Raw genomic sequence first — 21,425 nt, 5'->3', positions numbered from 1 at the left:
AGGATCCGTTGCCCTCCTCAGCAGCGTGCCCGCCCCCAGAGCTGACTCGGGTGTGGCCTGCAATTCGGCATCATGTAGACAGCATGCTCCAGGCACCCCAACCAGCACGGCCATTACCCTCTCGCGGAAATTGGGACGGGACGTTCAGCCGGACGGTGCATGAGGCTTTCCGAACGGGATCCTGGAGACTTCATCGACGCGCATCTCTGGCCACCGAAATGACGCATATGTACGCGATTCATTTGGGGCAGGATTTGTGAGTCTTTACTGAGCGGGGGGTGCTGGGAGCGGTTCTGACGTGATCTGCGAAGACCGGCGACTCGTAGTCGCCGTCCCGGGCAGTAAGGGATGTCTCGGTCCATGTGGAGCGGGCCCTGGAGCTAAGTACGCCTGGGTCTCCAGAGCACCCCGGCCACCCCCTCGTGCTGTGCCCGCGGTGCCCTACCCACTCGCTAGGGCCTCAGTGTCCCTTCTGTGCCGTGGGCGTGATCACAGACCTCCCTTCCGGGGTTGCTGGGGGGATTCGAGGGGAGGAGAACCAGCAGATCCCGTGCCCCCCCCAGAGTGGCCCCAGCAACAGTTACAGCCAGTTCTTACCTGTGGGAAATCACAGGGCAGCATCGGAGAAATCATTAAGGTGTCAAAATCCCTCGCTACGCCCCATCGGCAGGCGCTCATTGTCGAAGCAGGAAACATTCATCGGGACGGTAACACTTCAGTCGTCAGCAAAAGCCAGGGAGAGAGGGAAAAAATGTCTAAGTGCTAAACGAGTTGATTTTCATAAAATGATCATTATGCTGTCTAATAACATTTCCCAATATAAAGTCCTCCTATTAATATCTATTAACACTGTAAAGATTAAATCATACATTTGTGATTATTTTCATCTTTTTTTAACCTTATTCTGTTCCAAAGAGTTGGTTGTGGACTGGATTATTTTGGGGGTGGGTTTTTTTTTTCTCTTTTGCTTTGTGGGTTTTGTTTGTTTGTTTGTTTGTTTGTGTTTTTGGCCTTTATCTTCAGAATGCTCTAGTGGCATTCCGAATTCTTCCAACAGGGAGATACTGTACCTTTAATAACAGTTACGCAGGACTGGGGCGCCTGGGTGGCTCAGTCGGTTAAGCGTCCGACCTCGGCTCAGGTCACGATCTCACGGTTTGTGGGTTTGAGCCCCGCGTAGGGCTCTGCACTGGAGCCTGCTTCGGATTCTGTGCCTCCCTCTCTTTGTGCCTCCCCACTGTGCGTGTCTCTCTCAAAAATAAACATTAAAAAAAAATGTTGTTAAATAATGGTCACACACACACACAAGGATCTGTCCTGGGCTGTTGGGACTGAAAAGTCTACGTAGGCACCCAGCTTGGAAAAGCATCCATTCTGCCACTTTTCATTTGCAACACTGTGCCTCTCTTACATACCACGTAGAAGTCACCAGAATAGGAGATCACCAGGTGCATGTCCCGCCCGCCCCCTCGGGCCCTCTTCTGGCCGATTCTGAGCAGCAGGGTGGCTCCCGCTGGGCTCTGGGTTGACACAGGAGTCGGGGAGCAGCTAGGCGTGGGCTGCGGGCAGCGGGCAGCGCTCCCCAGGCGGCTTCCTGGAGGCGGTCTGACGCCCCGGGGCGAGCAAACCCCCAAGCTGTGTGCAAACCCACCAGCAGTGCAGGAAGTGAGGCTCGCGGCCACGTCGGGACTCACTTCTCAGCCTGGCGCAGGTGGGGAGCCCTGCCCTTTTGCCTTTCACAGCAACAGAATTTTTTGAAGAAAGTATTACTTTATATACACACTTACCAATATTTTAAGTTCAGGCTTCTTGTTGAGCATCTGAGTGCGTCATTAGAGCTGAGTGGTGATGAAGTACACACAGCTCACCCAGGCTGTCACCGGGCATCCCAGGAAGCAGGCTCGGAGAGGGAGATGAGCCCTGCAGGGCCTCGGGCTGGGTGTGGTGTTAGACATGTCACCTGCGCAAGGGAGGGGCGGCCGGGTTAGGGAGGGCGTGTTATCCAGCTTACCTCCAGCCTCGAGGAAGGCCTCGGATGGCCCCGCCGGGGACCCCGGAGTTGGGATGACCCTCTGAGCCGTCCTGCGGTTGACCAGGCACCAGCCGCTGGCCCTCCTGGGATGGGGTGTGACTGGGGCCGGTGCTCTCTGGGCAGACACCCATCCAGGAAGGGGGCACATGCTGAGGGCATTCTGCCAGCAGCCTCGGGGCCTGTGGGGAGCAGGCCTTTATTTCTGCAGGACGAACTGGACAGCACATTGCACAGCCCATCACGCATAGCCAGAGTGGTCGTTCTAAAAGGCAAATCTGACCACATTATCCCTTTGCATCCTTTCGTGGTTCCCAGTGCTCTTGGGGTACACACAGATCCCCAGCTTGGGCCCTGCCCGCCTGCGCAGCCTCGTCTGGCACTGTCCCCATCTCTGTCCTCTGACCACGTGCTTGTTCTATGTCCTCCTGCCACAGGGCCTTTGCAAATGCTGTCCCCCTCTGCCCCAATCACTTTTCCCCCTTTACACCCACCTAACTGACTCCATCTCATCTTTCAGGGGTCGGTTCCTCAAAAAGCCACCCCCGTTCCCTGACCAAGTCAAATCCTCGTACTCCAGGCTGTGAGAGGGTTTGTGACTTCCCTCGAACACAACTTGGAATTCTACCTTCATCGCTGATCACTATTTGACTGTTGTCTAGCTTCCCAGTGGACTGTAAGTGCCATGATGTGGGGGCCAAGCCAGGTTGTCCTTCGCCACTGCTTTCCCAGAGCCCCACACAGGCCTGGCACGTAGTGGGTACTCAATAAACACAGACTGAGAGAATAAAGCAAGATATTTGTAACATCGATAATACGTATTGTTGATATGTGATAGCGTTCGTACCATAATAACATTAATGAATTGATGACTATATGTGCCCACTCATCAATCACTAACTCCCAGGAGACTGTGATGCCTTCCCACCGGCCATCTAAAACCGGCTGTGTCCCGTCCCTGAGAGGTCTGATGATTGGCCCTCCCACACGTTGATAAATAGCAGTGGGCCCCGAAAGACGCAAGGGAGCCATTTTTCCGAGCGAGGACACAATTCACCGGTCATGGGGGTTTAGTAAATGGCCCCCTGGTGGACTGAAAAGGAAAGGGCTTTCCCAGGTTGGGCCTGACCGGCCTCCTCTGGTGGCCATGGTGACAAAGGAGGGGAAGCCGGACCCCCGCCGTGTGCCTGCCAGCGTCCCGGAACGCCTCCTGCACATGCTCGTTCCTAGGTTCATATATCAGGAGCTAGAAGGGGCGAGGGCTGGCACTGGGGGGTGACACACAGGCCCCAGAATATTGGCCTGAGCGACCCACCTGGAGCCCTCTCACGACGGCCACGGCAGCCGGCCCTGAGCCTCCGTTTCTCCTCCCTACTTTGGAATTCTTCCCCCATTTCGTCACCTCACATCAGTCCTGCTTCCTCCGGATCCCAAGCGTTCCCCAGCACTGCTGGCCCTGCGAGGGCTCCCGGGTGCCAGCGCTGAGCTCCCAGCGGCTCACCTTGTGCTAGTGTTTGCCGTGACCCTGCACCTAGGCCCTGGCCCTCCTGTCGTATGGAAGTGGAGGCCAAGGCTAAGCGACCTGCTTAGCCTTGAACACCACCGGCCTGCGGGCTCCCGAGTCTCCCCCGGGGACTGGCCTGCCTGGACAGAAACCACGGGCGCAGGTGGAGATCAGAAGGCTGGGGAGGGGTCTCAGAGCGGCAGAGACAGGTGGCTCCTTCGCGCTCACCGGTTGCCGTCAGCTGGCTCGGCACCTCCCCAGGCCTCGGACTGGGGCGCAGTAGCACCCCTCTGTGCAGAGCCAGAGGGCCAGAGGCCCGGGAGGCACGATGCCGAGACCCTAGGATCAGGCCCCGAGGCTTGCTGCCTCTGCTAGAGGCTGCTGTCGGTGCAATTGCACTGACGCCTCCCACTGCACCCCCTTCGGGTTTCGTTCTTCGCACCGGGACAGGAACCTCGGCCTCCGAGGGAACTGGTGCCGCTCCAGGGCCCGGGTGATGCCGAAGCCGCCCCGGACTGACCGCCTCGTAGCTGGTCCTGCCCCCGCGCATAGCTGCAGAAACGGAGAAATGCCTCCGGACCCCCTGCGTGTTCTCTTGGCGCCCGGGCCCTAGATGGCAGGTGAAGCTGGGAGCCACCTGACCAGGGGAAGAAACGCCCCTCGCCCCCGTGGCCTTCTGTTCCCAGCCCCGCGGTGGAAAGTAAATGTTATGCAGTAAATTCTTTCCCCACACCTCAGCAGTGCGTGACCAGAGCATTTTCCCCCAACCGACAGGATCATCCATCAATGCCAGGGGGTGGGATGCGGGTTTCCCGAGCTCCTGGCAAAGCTCTGCGGTTGGAAGCCACACCTGCGTCGGCACGACTCTGCCAGGGCCGGGGGACGGCGGCACCAGCCGGGACGGTTCCTCGGAGGACGGAAGGTGTGGGTCCCAGCAGCTCTTCCTCCAGATGAAAAGAGAAGCGTCTTTACTCCCTCGGGGGTGACGCGGAGCGGGGAGAGCAGATGTGGCCTGCCTGTCCTCTGGGCCTTCGAGGACTTGTAGGCCATCGCGTCAGCATGAAGTGGGTCGGGTCGTGTTTCCAGAGAAGGAAAAGCAGCCGGCTCAGGCGCTCAGGCCACCAGATGGAACCTGCGTCTCCTGCCGCCCGGTTAGATGTCACCCCCACCCCCACCTCCCCCAGAAGACAGATCCCCACTGCCGTGCAGACGCCTCCTCTCCTCGGGGAGAGTTGGGGGGCGGGGGGACAGCCACGGCTAATGAGGAAGAGGGGACGCGAGCTTTGGAGACACCAAACAAAAAAATGACACTCTTGGGCTCAGCAGAATATGAGAGAGAGACCACTTCTGAGTCTTCCCGGATGCTCGCTTTGTAGGCCTCCAGGCAGAGCTGTTGTTTTGGGCTCAACTCAGCAGAGAGGCCACCGAGGCTGACGGTTGTCCCCAGGGCCCAGCTCTCCCGACTGGCCCCTTGTTAACGCATCCAGAGCAACTCTGCCCACTGACCCGCGGCTGGCTTCCTGCCGGGGCCTTTGGCGGCTGTGACCCTGCGTTCTTCGGGAAAAGGTTCCAGGGTCAGAGCTAAATAAATAAATAAAACGAAATCTCCCGCTCTTCCTGGCCCGACGACACCCCATCTCCAGATATCAAGTCTCCCCTCTTCAAATATACGGTCGGCACCGCTGTCTGTGTTTTGTAAGGACAAAATAGTAAATATTATCTCTCTTCTCTGGCCATCAGCTGAGGACATGAGGGAAGGAGCATCGTAATTCTTCTCCTTAGGAAGGTGAAAAGCATTACCCCGAGGATATTATTTAGTCTGGCCTTGACTCTGCAGTGGTTTTGGCTCAGCCGGGCTCTCAGCCATTTCAAAGCAGAGAGAGCCTTCGACGTGTCCGGGGCGGGGGGGGGGGGGGGGGGGACCCTGCATCGTCCCCCTGCCGATCTGCGGGTCAGAGAACGGCGCCCCCTAGGCTTGCGTCGGTGAATCTCTGAGGCTCTTCACATTCTCCAGAATGAAAACTGGCTCCAATTACCATAGTCGGAACTGCTTGGGGCTGACCACAGAGTCTAAACAAAGCCAAAACAAAACAAAACAAAACACAAAACAGAAGGTGCTTGAGGAAAACATCAGTGGGTTCATTGGGTTTCTGTTTTGGTTTCTTTCTCTTTTTAATTTTTTTTAATGTTTATTTATTTTTGAGAGAGAGAGTGGGGAGAGGCAGAGAGAGGGAGACGCAGAATCCTAAGCAGGCTCCAGGCTCCAAGCTGTCAGCACAGAGCCCAACTCAAGGCTCAAACTCACGAACCGTGAGATGGTGACCTGAGCCGAAGTCCGACAGTCAACCGACTGAGCCACCCAGATGCCCCTCCTTTTTAAAAAATTTTTGATTAGATGCCAACAGCTGATGTGACTAACTTCCTCTATTATTTCCAGAATGCTCTGGACACATTGGGGTTTTACACCTTACCTCCTACTTCTGTTTTCAGTGAGTTCACTCAGGGTGCATGTGTTAGGCTTACACTCAAACCTGCTTTCATCTGGAGAACCCTGGATTTAAGAGCAGGAACCTGGCTTCCCCAGGTGGGTCTGTAATGGTCTTTCCAACTTCCCCGTCTTGACCCCCATTTGCCGGCCTCCCCCCGGGGACGCAAGGTCCTTCATGAATAGTGAAGCTCCATTTGCTGTCCTCACCCGGCACTTGGTGACATCAGGAACCCACCCATGTCCCCCTTGATGTGTCCTCCCAATACCGTCAGCCGAAAGTCAGCATCTCAGCCTTCCTCCTCCTCGGATCTCCGAAGCGTGAAGAGACAGACTGTGGGTTTGACTTTCCGGCCCCTCCCCCGAAGCCCGTCCCCAACCCCGACTGTCTGTCACCTCCAGGTGGCCTCTGCTCCATCCCTTGGGCCTGCCGTGGTCATCGTTCCCTGAAGGTCCCCACTGCTGGCCTGCCCACCGCAAGACACCACACCCATCGACCTCTTGACACATGCGAGTTCCCCCGGAACGTCTCCTTGTCTACCTCGGAATTTTGAGCGAAACCCCTCCCCCCCAGCCCCTGAATCACCCAAGCACCCCACACGCGCCCAAACAGGCCTGGCAACCCTTCCTCTCCTGTGATCAGTCCGCTACGCCCATCAGACCAGAGGCCTGATTCCTGGTCCCCTCCAGGACACCTTGGCCTGCCTGTGGCCAGCCTCCCAGTAATACCCAGACCCCTCCGGCCACGAGGCCCTCCTGCCTAGGGGCCTTTCACCCCCTAGTTCGCGGCGGTTGCCATCAACCTCTCCTTGGCCCGGGTGCAGCTCCCCATGGCCTGTTGTCCGACGGTGTCTTCTGATTCCATCGGCTTGATGAATGGCACCCCACACGCTCTGTTCGTGTTTGCATAGAAAGTAGCGGGGCGCCTGGGTGGCGCAGTGGGTTAAGCGTCAGACTTCAGCCAGGTCACGATCTCGCGGTCCGGTCCGTGAGTTCGAGCCCCGCGTCAGGCTCTGGGCTGATAGCTCGGAGCCTGGAGCCTGTTTCCCATTCTGTGTCTCCCTCTCTCTCTGCCCCTCCCCCGTTCATGCTCTGTCTCTCTCTGTCCCAAAAATAAAAATAAATAAAAAACAAAAAAACGTTGAAAGTCGGTAATTAGCTGTAGGGCTAAACTTGCCCGGGAAGACGCCCGAGAGAAATAAATTGCGTCGCGCCCCCTGGGCCGGCCCCCGTGTCCCGCCGCATCACCGCCCTGAAATCTGCTGTTCCCGTCTTGATTACTGGGTCTTTTCCGCCTCAGAATTAGTTTTCAGGGTACGGAGCAGCGTCTACCAACTGCAGCCTTTTTCAGAAGGGTGTTATTTACCAGCGTTAATTTTGCTCCTATCGCTACGTGCTTGAAAACGAGTATGAATCTTGTTTATTTTCATTTGCGGCTTGCACCAGCAAGGAGCAGTTGGAACTAAATTATACGTGTTCAAGGAATGTACTCACATATTTCTGGGCTGTTGAGAAACATCTCGCCGGACGAAGCAGGGTTCAAACAAAGCTGCAAACCAAACCGTTGTTAGCTTTAGGACCCCCCCTTCCCCCGGAGCCCGGCCCTTGGGGCCACGACAGGCCTGGGAGTGGAGGGGGGTTTGTTTTAGTTGCAAAACCTGCTGGCAGTTTTGCTGTCTGTCTCTCTCCCATCCCTGGCAGGCAGGCCGAGGATCGCATCAACTTAATGGTTCCCAGCCCATTAGAAATGCAAACCTTTTTATTCCCTTGTAAATAAATCTCTGTTTATTTCCGGGGCTGCCGGAAAGGAATGAGGCGGACAAGGAAGGACTTTCTCAACCCAGTTATTCTCTGCTTCCTCCCAGGAGAAGCCCCTAGGGGGTGGGGGAGGCCCTTGGGGAGTTGAGAAGTCAACAAGCCTAGGCTGGGCTTGCAGCCAGCCAGGTAAGGTCCCTGCCCTCACCTGATGTGCCATCTAGCAAACGAGGAGGTCCCCGGAGCCACACGTGGTGACCGGCGTGGGAAGCGCTGGGGCGGGGGGGGGGGGGGGGGGGGACACGAGAGGAGTCTGAGAAACAGTGGCAGGGACACCCCCTCTAGGCTGGGGACCCAGACAAGGGCTTTCTGAGCAGCCGGCCTGCACTCCTGACTCTGGCAGAGATCAGAGTTTTTCTGTTGGACTCCGATCAGGGATTGCCACCAGCTTTGTCGTCTACGGCGTGTAGAAGGTGCAGCATAAGCCTTAAACACCGTGTCACTGCAAATTTGTAAATGTTTCTGTTCCTCTTTTTATTTTTTTTATTTGTCATATTTTTGAGGGGGCAGAGGCAGAGGGAGAGGGAGAGAGAGAGAGCCCACGACTGCGGGATCGTGACCTGAGCAGAAATGAAGAGTCAGATACTCGCACGACTCAGCCACTCAGGCGCCCCTCTGTCCCTCTTGACCACCTGCCAATTCCTCAGATTTGAAGTTCGGATTTTTACACTCAAAATAAAACGTTTAGGAATCCCCCGGGTTGGTTGCAGAAGAGACCCCGTTTCCCCACCCTTCCCGAAATGCGTGCCCTTTAACCCTGCAACGTCCCCAATGGAGAGGCTGGGTCTGTCTCCCAACCCCCGGAGCGAGAGTGCCCACGTGATTGCCTCTGGCCAATAGGATGCAGCAAAAGAGGGAGCGAGAGTGCCCACGTGATTGCCTCCGGCCAATAGGATGCAGCAAAAGAGGTGGTGCGCAGGGAGGCAGCCTGGTCCTGGGGAGACCTGTTCTCTCTCCCTCTCCCTCTGCCTCTCCTCCTCCCCATCATTCTCCCCGTCATTCTCCCAACCCCCTTCTCTCTCCCCCCCTCCCCCCCTCCCTCCCCCGTCCCTCTCCCCTCCCCCTTCCCTCTCCCCCCTCCTTTCCCCCTCTCCCCCTCTCTCCCCCTCCCCCCTCTCTCCCCATCCTTCTCCCTCCCCCACTTCCCACTTCTCTCTCCCCCCACCCTCTCCCCGTTCCCCAGCCCTCCGTCACCCTGACAACAAGCCCAGGCTCCCGAGAGCCATGAGAAACCACGTGGAGCACAGCGACATTGCTGTCGTCCCCAGCTGAGGACCCCCTGACGTCCAGTCCCTGCCACAGGTGAGCTCCGCTACGACCGGCAGAACCACCCACCCACCTGAAGACGCCTGAACGGTAACAAATGGGCAGGTGCAGATGAGTTTGCTGGGCGACCATAGCAAGACGCCCCCCCAGACTTGGTGGCTTAGACATCAGGCCTGTATTTTTCTCCAAGTTCTCCAGGCTGGAAATCCGAGATCGAGGTGTCAGCGGGGGTGGTTTCTTCTGAGCTCTCTCTCCTTGGATTGTAGATGGCCATCTTGTCCCCGTATCCTTACTTGGTCTTTCCTCTGTGTGCGTCCTAATCCTTTTTCCTTAGGGCCCACCCGCGTGGCTCATTTTCACTTGGTTACTTTACAGACCTGCTCTGCAAATACAGGCCCAGGCTGAGGTCCTGGGGGGAGTTAGGACTTCAACACATGGATTGGGGACGGGGAGACAGTTCGGCCACGGCAGGACACCCGTTTCAGAAACTATGGCAGCAATTAGCAACAGGTGTCCTTAGCGGGTGCAGGGCGCCGCGTTGGCACTGGTTACAAGCAAGCTGGAGACAGGCTTCGGGCCCGCCCGGGAGCCCACAGTCTGTGGGTTTCCTTCACATGCAACCCCGTACCCAGGGCCAGCCACACGCATGTGCATAACACCCATCTCAGGCTGGAACCAGCCATCCCCGTCTGGCAGACTCCCGCTCTGACTTTGCCAAGCAGACTCCCAGAAACACAGGGGGAGAGAGAGAAAATTATACTCCCCCGTATCTCAACATTCACTCACATAATAAGCAGTTACATTTTGCTGCCCCAGGCAACAGCTTGTTCTGTTTTAATTAACTTGCCTTTTATTGAATTTCCATATCCGTCACCAAACATCAGCGCACCTTTCCGGGAGCGTGTGAAGTCGGAGATCACCGAGCGGTACGGGGGACGGTGTGGCTCACGTCGGGAGTTCATCTGTGCTTTGTTGCTCCTGCGGCGTGGCTGGGGTGGGGGCCGCAGGGAGAAGGCGTGACGGGGAGAGGAGAGCCGTGAGCATGCAGGGAGGCCACGACTCCACCCTGTGGGGCACAGGGTTTGCATCTCGGTTCTGCTACGTAAAGGATGAGGCCCTCATGGAGAAGGGTCACCTTCTCCAGCATCTATCAAGGCCTTGTGGGGAGAAGGCAGGACGGATGCTGGCAAAGTCGGGGCGGACACGTAAATTCTGTCCCTTGCCTGGAAAGCCTCCTCGTTCCCCTCGGCTGGAAGATGTCAGCCCGACCCCCACCCCAGAAAACATTTGCTTCCACAAATGCACACGGACGCATCATCCTTGGCCCCGCTCTTCCCAGGGCCGTCTTGTGTCAGGACGGGTTTCCCAGAAGCAGACCTAAGATGGGCGTCAGAGTGCCCACGGGCCGGCCGGGGGAGGGGGGGAGGAGGGACAGGAGGGGGAGAGGAGGGACAGGAGGGGGAGAGGAGGGACGGGCGGGGAACAGGCAGAGCCCAGAACGACTGAGCTGATGGGAGGAGCAAATTCAGGGGGGGCTTCTGCCCGACCCCGTGGGGCATGCCAGAGAGTGAAGCAGGCCTCTGGGTTGTCTCAACCCGAGGAGAGGGGCGGGGCTTCCTGCGCCTGGCCTGGTCGGTCATAGGGTGGGAGCCGCTCTGGGGGCCAAGCACCCCTAGGCGCTCCAGCTCTCTGTGCCCCAGGCAGGCAGCTCTGGAAATGGAAGGGGACCCAAGAGGATGTGGGCAGAGCATGGAAGCGAAATTTGAGGCCCAGTGCCCAAAGCCCACCGTCGCGAGGTTCATTGCCTGCCACAAAGGTTACCTTTATGTGTCAACCTGGCTGGACCACAGTATCCAGAGATGAGGTCAAGCACCAATCCAGATGTTTCCATGAAGGTGTTTTTTTTTAGATGAGACTCCTGGTGAAATCAGTGGCCCTTGGGTAAATCAGGCGACCCTCCGTGAGGTGGGTGGGCCTCACCCAATCAGGTGAAGGCCCTGCAAGAAAATGAGACTAGGGTGCCCTGAGGAACAGGGAGTTGTGCCAGTCACCTGTCGGAGGACGTGAGCTGTAACATCTTCCCTGGGACTCAAGTCTGCTGGCCTGCCCCACAGAGGATGGACTTGCCAGCCTCCATCATTGTGTCAGCCAGTTTGTGAATCTGGAGATGGATAGGAATAGACGGAATTTTATGTCTAGAGAGATGCAGAGATAGGTATAGAGATAGATACGCAGAGATGGATATGTTTCTTTTTGCACCTGCCTCCGTGGTGATCGCTGTCTCTGCGTAAACCAAACCTCCATCCAGGTGAGGCTGGCGGGGGCGCCTCGCCCAAGGGCACAGCCGGGCTGGAACATCGAGATAGCTCACTGGCACGGCTGGTGTCACACAGCTGGCACCCGGTGCCTCTGAGCTCCATCCTGGGCCCTCAGGCGGCCTGCGCTTTCTCGCCGGTGGCTGGGTTCTGAGAGGGGGCGTTCCTTACACGGAAACTGCAGGGTCCTCCTACCCAGTGGTGAAAGCTACGTAACGTCACTTCTGATGCACCTGTTCCAGCCGATCACAGGGCCAGCCCAGATAGTCTCTGTTGGGGGTCCATCGCCCTGATTTTCCCAGAAAGTCCCCAAGATCTGGGGGGCAGGCGTGCAGGGGATGGACAGTGACAGCAGGAACGTCTCTTTCTTTAATGGAGGTAAAATTCGTGTAATGTAAAGTTAGCTATTTTTTTTTTTACTTTATTTTTAAGATTTTAGTTTTGAGTAATTTCCACACCCCACCTGGGGCTCTAGCTCACAACCCTGAGATCCTGAGTCACATGCTGTACTGACTGAGCCAGGCTAAAGTTAACCATTTTATTTTTTTATTTTTTTATTTTTTTATTTTTTTATTTTTTTTTTCAACGTTTTTTATTTATTTTTGGGACAGAGAGAGACAGAGCATGAACGGGGGAGGGGCAGAGAGAGAGGGAGACACAGAATCGGAAACAGGCTCCAGGCTCCGAGCCATCAGCCCAGAGCCCGACGCGGGGCTCGAACTCACGGACCGCGAGATCGTGACCTGGCTAAAGTCGGACGCTCAACCGACTGCGCCACCCAGGCGCCCCTAAAGTTAACCATTTTAAAGTGCACAACTCTCATGGGGCACCTTGCGAGGCTCAGTCGGTTAAGCGTCCGACTTCGGCTCAGGTCATGGTCTCATGGTTCGTGGGTTCGAGCCCCACGTCGGGCTCTGTGCTGACAGCTCAGAGCCTGGAGCCTGTTTCCGATTCTGTGTCTCCCTCTCTGTCTGCTCCTATCCCGCTCATGCTCTCTCTCAAAAATAAATAAAGATTAAAAAAAGGTTTTTTAAGTGCACAATTCACAATGTTGTGCAATCACCACCTCTACCTGGTTCCAAAACACTCTCCCCAAAAGGGAATCCCGTACCGTGAAGCTGTCACTGCCCACTCCCTCCTTGTCACAGCCCTGGGCACCCACCGATCTGCGTTCTGACTCTGGGGATCTACCTATGCTGAATATTTCACGTAAAAGGAATTCTACAGCACGTGACCTTTTTGTGTCTGGCTTCTGTCACTTAGCATCTGTGTTCAGGATTTAGTTCCTTTTTATGGCTGAGTAGTGTTCTGCCGCGTGGACGTACCACAGTTTATTTTATCCCCTCATCTGCTGATGGACATCTCCGTTCTCCTCTCCTGGCTGTTGTGGGCGGGGCTACTGTGCACAGATTCATGCATCAGTGTTTGAGTGCAGGAATTTATTTTCGAGACCATGCAGGCAGTTAGCAGCAGATCTTTGCAAGAATGTAGCTTCTCTGGCTCCCAATCTCACACATATTCCTAGACTGTGTTAGAATTACACCAAGGGATACAAGGATGGGGGGGCGTGACCTGCCAGGTCCTGGCTCTTTCGGAGGTGATTTTAACAATGAATCAGAACCGGAAAATTGCTGCCGGGGCCGCGCATCAGTTCCTTCCCAGATGTTCAGACAAGTCTGATACACAAATCAAGCCACCTGGCAATGAGGATTCAAAGAACCAAAGAGGGTTTGATCTTATTCTTTCTTTTACAAGATGAGCTTGTGACGCACACACATACACACACTCTCCATCCTGCCATAAGCTGAGCCCTGAAACAGCACCAAGCGTTTTGCATACTTGGAAAGGGTTCTCTAAAGATTTTTCCCAGCAAAGCGCGTCCAAGATAGTCTTTGGGGCCGGAGGATTTCTTTTATCTTCCCAAACCCAGGAGAGATCCACAGTAAATGACAGCTTCTGAGAAAATACGAGCATTGTGGCTTGAACGGAAAGAACCCGACATTTCCAGCTTTAAAACCTCTGCATTTCACGGGTCTCTGGAACTGTCTTTGTTACTGTGTTTTGAAAGAAACATTATCACCCCCAGGGGCCCCGGCAGGTTGCTGGCTTTGAGTTACGGCTTTGGATCTTGCTATATGTTGGTTGTTATGCAAAATTAATTATCTTGGTCATTTGAATGTTTTCCCCCAAACATAATATAATCTCATTACAGACTACTCCATACTAGAGTGAATCACGAGCCAGATTCCATTTAGGAAATTGAAGGTAATTTAGAGTTATATGATTTGCGAAAAGAAAAAAAAAAAAAGAAGCCCCTTTCTCTGCTAAACGCTAATTTGGTCTGCCTCTGTAATGTAGGAGTGACATTCGTTTGGTTGGAGAATCGCTCTAAATGTGTAGGAGACTTGGGGCAGCCAAAGGGGCAGTTCAGAATTTTGGAGTGAGTTATCTGCAAACAGACGGTGCGTAAGAACTCTAGGCCCCATCCCGCCATGATCCTAGAAGGCCACCCCAGAGGGTGACATTTGAGTGCGCGTGGGCGGGCCAGCCCGTGCGCACACCTGCGAGAGAGCTGTGAGCGGAGAGAAGGCAAGGCCCGTGGAGAAAGCAGGAGGGGAAAAGATCCTGGACCCGTCAGACAGGGACAGCAGGGTTTGAGCCTAACGGTCTGTGACAGTGTGTTACGTAACAGTCTGTTACAGTGTGTGACAAAGTAACAAACACCGGGCAGCTTAGACAACAGGAAGCTGTTTTCTCACAGTCCCAGACGCTGAAGTCTGAGATGCAGGTGTGGGCGGGGCGGCTGTCTTCCTAATGTCTCTCCCCTTGGTGCCCGGATGGCCTTCTTGTCCTGTGTCCTCACCTGCTCGTCCCCCGTGCCTGTCTGTGTCCTGACCTCCTCCTCTTAGAAGAACCCCAGTCAGAGCGGACTGGGAGCCGCCCTTGTGACCTCGCTTTACCTTAGTCACCTCTCTACAGACCCCATCTCCGAACACAGTCACACACAGGAGTGCCGGGGGCTAGGACTCCAGCACTTGAGTTTGCCGGGGATACGGTTCAGCCCAGAGAGGAGCGTGGAGCCAGGGTGCCCCCCAGTCAAGGTCCATCTCGTCCCACCCACGCGTCCGAAGCCGCCTAACCTGGCCTCCTGCTCCCACCCTCCCCCTTTCCTGGTGCTTTCCGTACACGGTAGCTGGAGTGAGCCATGTCCTTAAAACACCTCTCAGGTCCTGACGTTGCCCCCAGGCCTTCGGGTGGCCTTCCGGTATGTTCTGAGGAGACGCACACACTGCAGCAGGGGGCCACGACGGACCCCTGCCTCTCACCGCCTCTGATCTGTGGTCATTCTACCTGAGACGCCCCTATCCTGGGTCTTTTCTTCCCTGCTACGTCTCCTTCTGCCAGGAGACGTTGTCTTGGCCTTGTCTCTGCCTCATCTCTAAGTCGGCTCACTCCTTTTCATCCTCGGGGTCTCCACTTAAACGTCACTTCCAAGGACATCTCCAGAAACGGTACGGTGGCTTTCAGCCCCGCCAGCGAAAGTTGAAGCATCGGCCGCAGAGTCGTGATCTCAGCGTTGGTGTCGAGGAAGCAGCCATGGGGAGCTGGGGGGTTTTCAGCTTCGCCCGCCCTGATGAAGGCCCAGCGGGACGAGCTCACCATTCATTCCCACTTTCCACACCCCGCTACAAGTGACGGATTACGGCTAAGGGTTCGGCTCTGTCGGGCCTGGGGCCCTCCTCTCCCATGAGATAGATCAAATTATAAGCCACAGAGACTGAAGTTGAGAAGTGTTTCCAGTGGCAGTGAGAGTCCCCATCCGACTTCTCCCTGGTTTCCTTTTTTTTTTTTTTTTTGGATTATTGTTATCCAAAAGCCTGTTCAAGCCAGTTGTTCCCTCCACCTTGGGATTATGGTTCTGAGTTAATAACCCTCAAAGAATTTAACAACCCTGTTCCGACTCCCGTAAATATGATTGCTAGAGAAACGTCAGTACATCACGTGTGTAAATCATTCCTTAAAGAGTGATTCTCATTCCCTATGATATAATAGTCTCGGATCCTGAGACTAGGAGGGGAGTGTGAGTAGTTTATTGGGGAGTTGATTCCAGGAAGGGAAGTGTAGTCAGCTGAATAATACCGCCCCCCCGCCCCCCCCCCAAAGATATCTGAGTCCTAATCCCTGTGACTGTTACCTTGTGTGGCAGAAAAGGGTCTTTGCAGATGTGGTTAAGTTATAGATCTCGAGGCAGGGAGATTGTTCTGGTCTGGGAGAGGCCTTCAGACACTCACAGGTGTCCTTATATGAGGGAGGCAGAGAGGGATTTGACCGCAGAAGAGGAGACCATGCGGAGACACAGACAGAAACTGGAGTGATGTGCCCATAATCCAAGGATGCCAGGGGTCACTGGGAACCGCCAGAAACCAGAAAAGGCAACGAAAGATTCTCCCCTAGAGCCTCCGGAGGGAGCGCGGTCCCACTGACGCCTGATGTCAGCCCAGGATGCTGATTTCAGACTTCTGGCCTCCAGAACTGTGAGGGCATAGTGTCTTCTGTGTCCAGCCACGTGGCTTGTGGTCATTTGTTCCAGAAGCCACGGGGGACCAATCCAGGAAGAAAGCCAATACTGTGTATGTCACCAAGCAGCTCGCTGACGTGGCCAACCGAGCAGGGCTCACTCCTGCTGGGGGCGGTGGGACGATAGGAAGCTGTGGCTCACACCTCGGAAACACCCCAGGTGGAGGGTGGGGACCTGGGGACTTATTCACTGACTCTCGCGGATCATTGGTCGAAGGGGATCCGGGGGTGGGGGGAGGGCTCCACTCTCTGTCCCACATGCAAACCAAGCCGGTGCTAAAAGCCAGAGAGGGTTCTCAGGAAGGGTTCTGGCTGCTGCAGTCGTGAGCCAGGGGTGGGCCAGCGTGCCCAGACATGGATGCCACCGAGCGCCACGCGAGCAGGAGACCGGCAATGTCCGCCGCACGTACGAAAATAAAGGAGAAGCCGAAGCGTACGTGCCCACGCTCGGGCACGGAGACGGAGCCCCCGCGAAGACGTTCTTCAGTGGGTAAATGCGGAAGCTGAGGGACGGAGCCGAGCGCCTCCCGCAGCTGCAGTGTCATCCACCCAAACAGCGGAGAACGGAAAGAACAGCCGGCACTGGCCGAGCGTTCACACCGACCAAACACTGGAGTCCTCTGCGCCCTGACCGTGCCACAGTCCCCTGGGAGTGCTGTAACTAATCACCGCACGCTGAGGCGGGGGCGGGGGGCTAAAACAACAGAACAGGTTCTCTCACGAGTCCGCGATCAAGGTGCTGGGGGATCTGTCCCTTCTGGAGGCGCGCTCTGCTCCCTCCTCCCCGTGCCTTCACTCCTGACGGTTGCAGGAATTCTTGGCATCCCTTGGCTTGCGGACACATCACTGCGGTCTCTGCTTCCGTCTTCACGGGACTTTCCCTGGGTGAGTCTGTCTGTGTGCTCTCCTCTTACAAGGACACCCATCATTGAGGGTCCACCCTCAGTCCAGGATGCTCTCCTCTCGAGACCTTTAGCTGACTCTATCTGCAAAAACCCTGCCTCCAAAGAACCACATTCTAAGGTGCCAGTGGACCTGAATTTGGGGGTGGGGGAAAGACTATCTGACCCGCCCTAAGTAGTAATTAGTATCTGCATTTTCGCGAATGAGGGAGCTGAGGTTGGTGGGTGAAGGACCGGGGACCCCACCGTGGGATCATAGGACATCGAAGTGCTCACCCTGTCCCCAGACCCGCTGCAGAGGCTCTGGAACGATTTGAAGCCTCTGAGAGAAGGCTCCCAGCAGAAGTGGCTCACTCTGGGCCACGCTCCCCTCACGCTCCATAAATATTTGGGTTGCATGACAGAAATGAGTATTCCCAGAAGACCTTGAATTCCAATCTTTCGTGACTACCTGATGGGGACTTTTGCCCTGGAAACCCGGGGCGGGGGGCACAAGCTGGCCAAGATCAGCGGTACACAGTCTGTGCTTGGGTCCTGGTGCTGTCCTCCTCGGCTTTCGAAAAACCTCCGCCACGATCGTTTCCTATTTTATCGCCTTTTTGCCTGGTTCTCCAACCGTTTCAAGTACACCGGAGCATCTTTTATTAACGGTCTGTCCTCCCGAAATTTATTTTTGGAAACAAATGAGTAAACAAAAGAAACCGAACCCCAGCTTGATCCCAGTAACTCTGAAGACGCCAAGCAAACCGGGTCTCCTTTGGAGGTTCTTTGCCACTTACGAGGCTTTCAAGGGTCTCAGGAGTCGTTAATTTGTTGGCTCTTACGGCAGAATTTGGGCAGAGTCATGATGCACCCGATCTGTAGAAGGGAGGCTGGGATTCTTTGTGAATGTGGCCTCTGACCCTGACTGGACCATCTCCTCATAAAAGGGAAGCCTGGGGGTGCCTGGGGGGCTCAGTCCGTTAAGCGTCCGACTCTTGGTTTCCACTCAGGTCATGATCTCACGGTTTGTGAGTTTGAGCCCCACGTCAGGCTCTGCCCTGACAGCTCAGAGCCTGCTTGGGATTCTCTCTCTCTCCCTCTCTCTGCCCCTCCTCCACTTGTGTTCTCTCTTTCAAAATAAGTAAGCAGACATTTATATGTATATATATACGTATGTATAGTATATACACATAATATACACGTAATATTATACATAATTATGTACGTGTGTGTCTATATATATACGTATTTTTTTTTTAAGGGAGACACAGGACTGTAGGCTTCAAGGCTCGCAGTTCACCATGGCCTGGTTTTCAAGGCCCAGCCGACAATTTTTCACTCTTATGCTCATCTTTAGTCAAAAAACGAAACAAAACACAAGGACAGAATTCTGAGGGGGAAATCTAGGTCCCAGCGCAATGAATTAGTCAAACCTGAAAAGCGACTTCCTCCAAACAGAATGACACATTTTCATCTCTGTTCTATCATCTTACAAGGAGGACGCTCGTCACAGTCCAGTTCTGACACCGACTACGAGTTCGGTCGAGTGTCGCAGCTAAGACCTTCCTCACTTCAGAGGCTCGCTGCGAGCCCAGAGGTCCCCAGGCCACCCACACTTCTGACCATCTGGCTACAGATTTGCAGCCCCCGGCGGTTCCCTCAGGTTCAATAATTCACAGGAACAACTGTTAGACCAAGAAAACACTGTGCTGACTTCTACTGTTTTGTAGTAAGGGCTGCAAATTAGGACCAACCGAAAGAAGAGACCCATAGGCAAGGACTGGGAAGATGTTTCTCGTTCCCCACGCACACGTCTGATTACCACCCCAAAGCAGGGGGAGTCTTGGGGTCCAGTTTTTATTGGGGTTTCATGACCTGGGCATGATCGATCGAATCCCTGGTCACATGGTTGAACTCTGTCTCGAGCCCCTTCCCCTCCCCAGACATTGGGCTGGCGTCACCTGACTTGGAGCCCCAACCCTGTAAGCACACAGTGGGTCCGTTCTGGTGTGCCCCACCCCCCATCTTCGTCGTCTTGTTGGCATAAACCCAGGTGAGGGCTGAGCCCTGAGTGACAGATGCTCCTCTGTCATTTGGGAAATTGCAAGGATTCAGAAGCCCCCTCCCAGGACCCAGGGACACAGGTCAGCCAGACTCATCAACATCGACACATATCTGTCCAATCGAAGGGGCCCAGATGCAGAAAGTGTTCTCTCTTGTCTCCCACTGAAGAGACTCTTTTGGCAATGTGTCTGGTTTCCACTTCCTAAAGACGAGGGACTATTGCTGGACTCTGATTGACGGGACGGGCTGGGAAGGGGGGGAAGGGAGCCCGCGAGCCAGGGCTTGGGGAGGAGTTGAGGCAGAGGGTGAGTTTGGCCATTAGGGTCTCGGGAGCAGCTGGGCACTAGGGACAGGAGGCGGGGGGCCTTGAGAAGCCACTTGGGTGGGCGTTAAGTTAGTCTCCCTGTAATATGTGTGGAGAAACATGATGCAACTTAGGGCTGAAATTCATTTTAATTTTTGGCAGAGGATCTGTGCTTTGAAACACCTTCTCCCTCAGAGACCGAAGCTCGAGGCCCCTTCCCCTGGGAGGTCTCATGACTTCGTCCATATCTGGATCTTGCTTCTGAGAGTGAGTTTTCCCCACCTCACTCCCACCTCACGCTGCAAGCGGGAGCCAGTTCAAATGTGTGCACTTCAGGCTCAAGGACAGGCAGCAAAGGCACATGCTGGGCCTCACAGGATTCCAAGGGTGGATGTGCAAGGGCCCTGGGGCCTGAGGGCTGGTGGTTTGGTCATGAACGTAATCCGTGCTCTTTTCCGTACAACTGGATCCCTCTCGGCGCTGGGCAGGGGGCGAGGAATAGGAGGTGAGACTCATCAACAGAAGAGTAGGAGTCCCTGGTTCCACCATGAGTCAGCGGCCAGCACCGGTAACCTCATCTGCAAAATGGGGACTGGCTTCCTCCGCGTGTTGGCAGAACTCCAAGGTTCCTCCCTTGGAATCGATTTTAGTGAGCACCCACTGGTTCCCTGTAGCTGCATGTGCATTTTTGTGCCCCCGGGGCCTTGTCTAGACACTCCAGGAGCTGGTGGGTAAAGAACAGCTTCGCACTCCCCAGGGGAGGTCACCCCATGCCATTCTGAGCTGTCCCCAGAGCCCCCCAGGGGGCAGCGCTCCTCCATCCCCAGTGCTCACCTGTTCTCCAAGCACGCTGTGTTCTCGGCCTCCCCAGCCTTGTTTCCTCCTGCTCCTACCTTGTTTCCTGGGATCCCCTCCCAAGTACACCATGTGCACAGAGTTCCCCGTCTCAGCCTTGGTTTCCGGGGAAGCCCAAACCAAGACCTGCAGTCATGGTGAGATTGAGCTACTCTGTGAAAGGGCTCAGCGCAGTGCGGGCACAGAGGCAGGTGCGCGAACCATCGGATGCAGTCCCGACCCCCGGATGGGTGGGATTTGCACGGGAGGCTGGCGGTGGAGAGGGTTGGCACGGTCCAGGCGCAAGGGAGCTGGTGGAAGCCTGGTACCAAGGCGGAGGAAAGAGCGCCCCCTGGGGGTGAGAGGAAGGGGACGCAGAGGTGGAAGGACGGTTGGCCCGTTACCCAGCCAAGAACAGAGATGGTTACCCTTATCGCCTCCTCACTCCTAAGGAGGAGACGCTTAATTTCTCAGAGTCTGTGCCCACGGTCCCCCAGCCGTGTGCAGTTCCGTTTTCCTGGTCCCTGAGCCCACAGATCAGTCGCACACGTGGATTCCTGCACCGAGGCTGTGATACTTTTTTCCTCTTTATTGTTACTCCCCTTATTTATATCACTTTGGGCATAAAGCTTAATTGTAATCAGAGCGGCATTTTGTATCTATAAACCGCGACGCTTGTCTGACGCTTACCAGAGATGCTGGAAACTTTAAAGAAGCCACACAAAACCGTCCTTGGTTCCAGCTTCCACTTGAAGGCAAGTGTGTGGCGAGGGCAGGAGAGGACACAGATCAGATCACATGTTTACTCACCATCCCCACTGGCTTCTCACGACAAACAAGCGGGGCAGGAATTCTTAGCCCATTTCGCAGATACAGGAGAGAGCTTCCTGGAAACAAATATGCTGGTCTCTCAGTTCAAGGTCATGTGACCCAGACCACACATTCCCAAAAGGCTTCCCACGCGCACCGGCGATAGCCCCAGATGAGACATGCCTGACACGTTAGAAGGACGACAGATTTCCTCCTACGGCTGTAAACCCACCCACGCCACCTTCCTGGGTAATGAATCAACACCTTTTTAAAGCAAGCCCTCTACTCGACGTGGGAAAAGCATGCTCGTATCGCCCTGTGTGTCAAAAGAGTCCGTTCCTTTCAGGAAAATGTTTTAAAACGCACGGTTTGGTGGCCATTTCTGGCACGTTGTCACACGTTAAGAATTGTGGGAACCTTAAAAGTGGCGATCTGAAAATACTGTAGTATGTATTTGGCCGCTGCTAAGAGAGTAAACCGTTAAAGTTGTCATCATGAGAAAAAAAATTTAACTATGTGTAGTGGTGGAAGTTAACC

At 55.1% G+C, this 21,425-nt stretch overlaps 1 protein-coding gene across 2 annotated transcripts in view; it reads left to right on the top strand.

Moving 5' to 3' along the window:
- Window positions 1–8,984: 8,984 nt before the first annotated feature.
- CARD11 (caspase recruitment domain family member 11) overlaps window positions 8,985–21,425 on the top strand; it is a 142,159-nt gene continuing 129,718 nt past the window's right edge. For both annotated transcript variants that reach the window (XM_058711696.1, XM_058711697.1), the window contains exon 1: window positions 8,985–9,135. The gene's annotated coding sequence lies outside the window, so the exon portion shown is untranslated. The remainder of the gene's footprint in view (window positions 9,136–21,425) is intronic.

This window comes from Neofelis nebulosa, chromosome 18 (genome assembly GCF_028018385.1).
Source record: "Neofelis nebulosa isolate mNeoNeb1 chromosome 18, mNeoNeb1.pri, whole genome shotgun sequence".
Lineage (NCBI taxonomy): Eukaryota > Metazoa > Chordata > Mammalia > Carnivora > Felidae > Neofelis > Neofelis nebulosa.
Note: the sequence above shows the minus strand (reverse complement) of the source record. Positions and strands in the feature narration are given on the sequence as shown.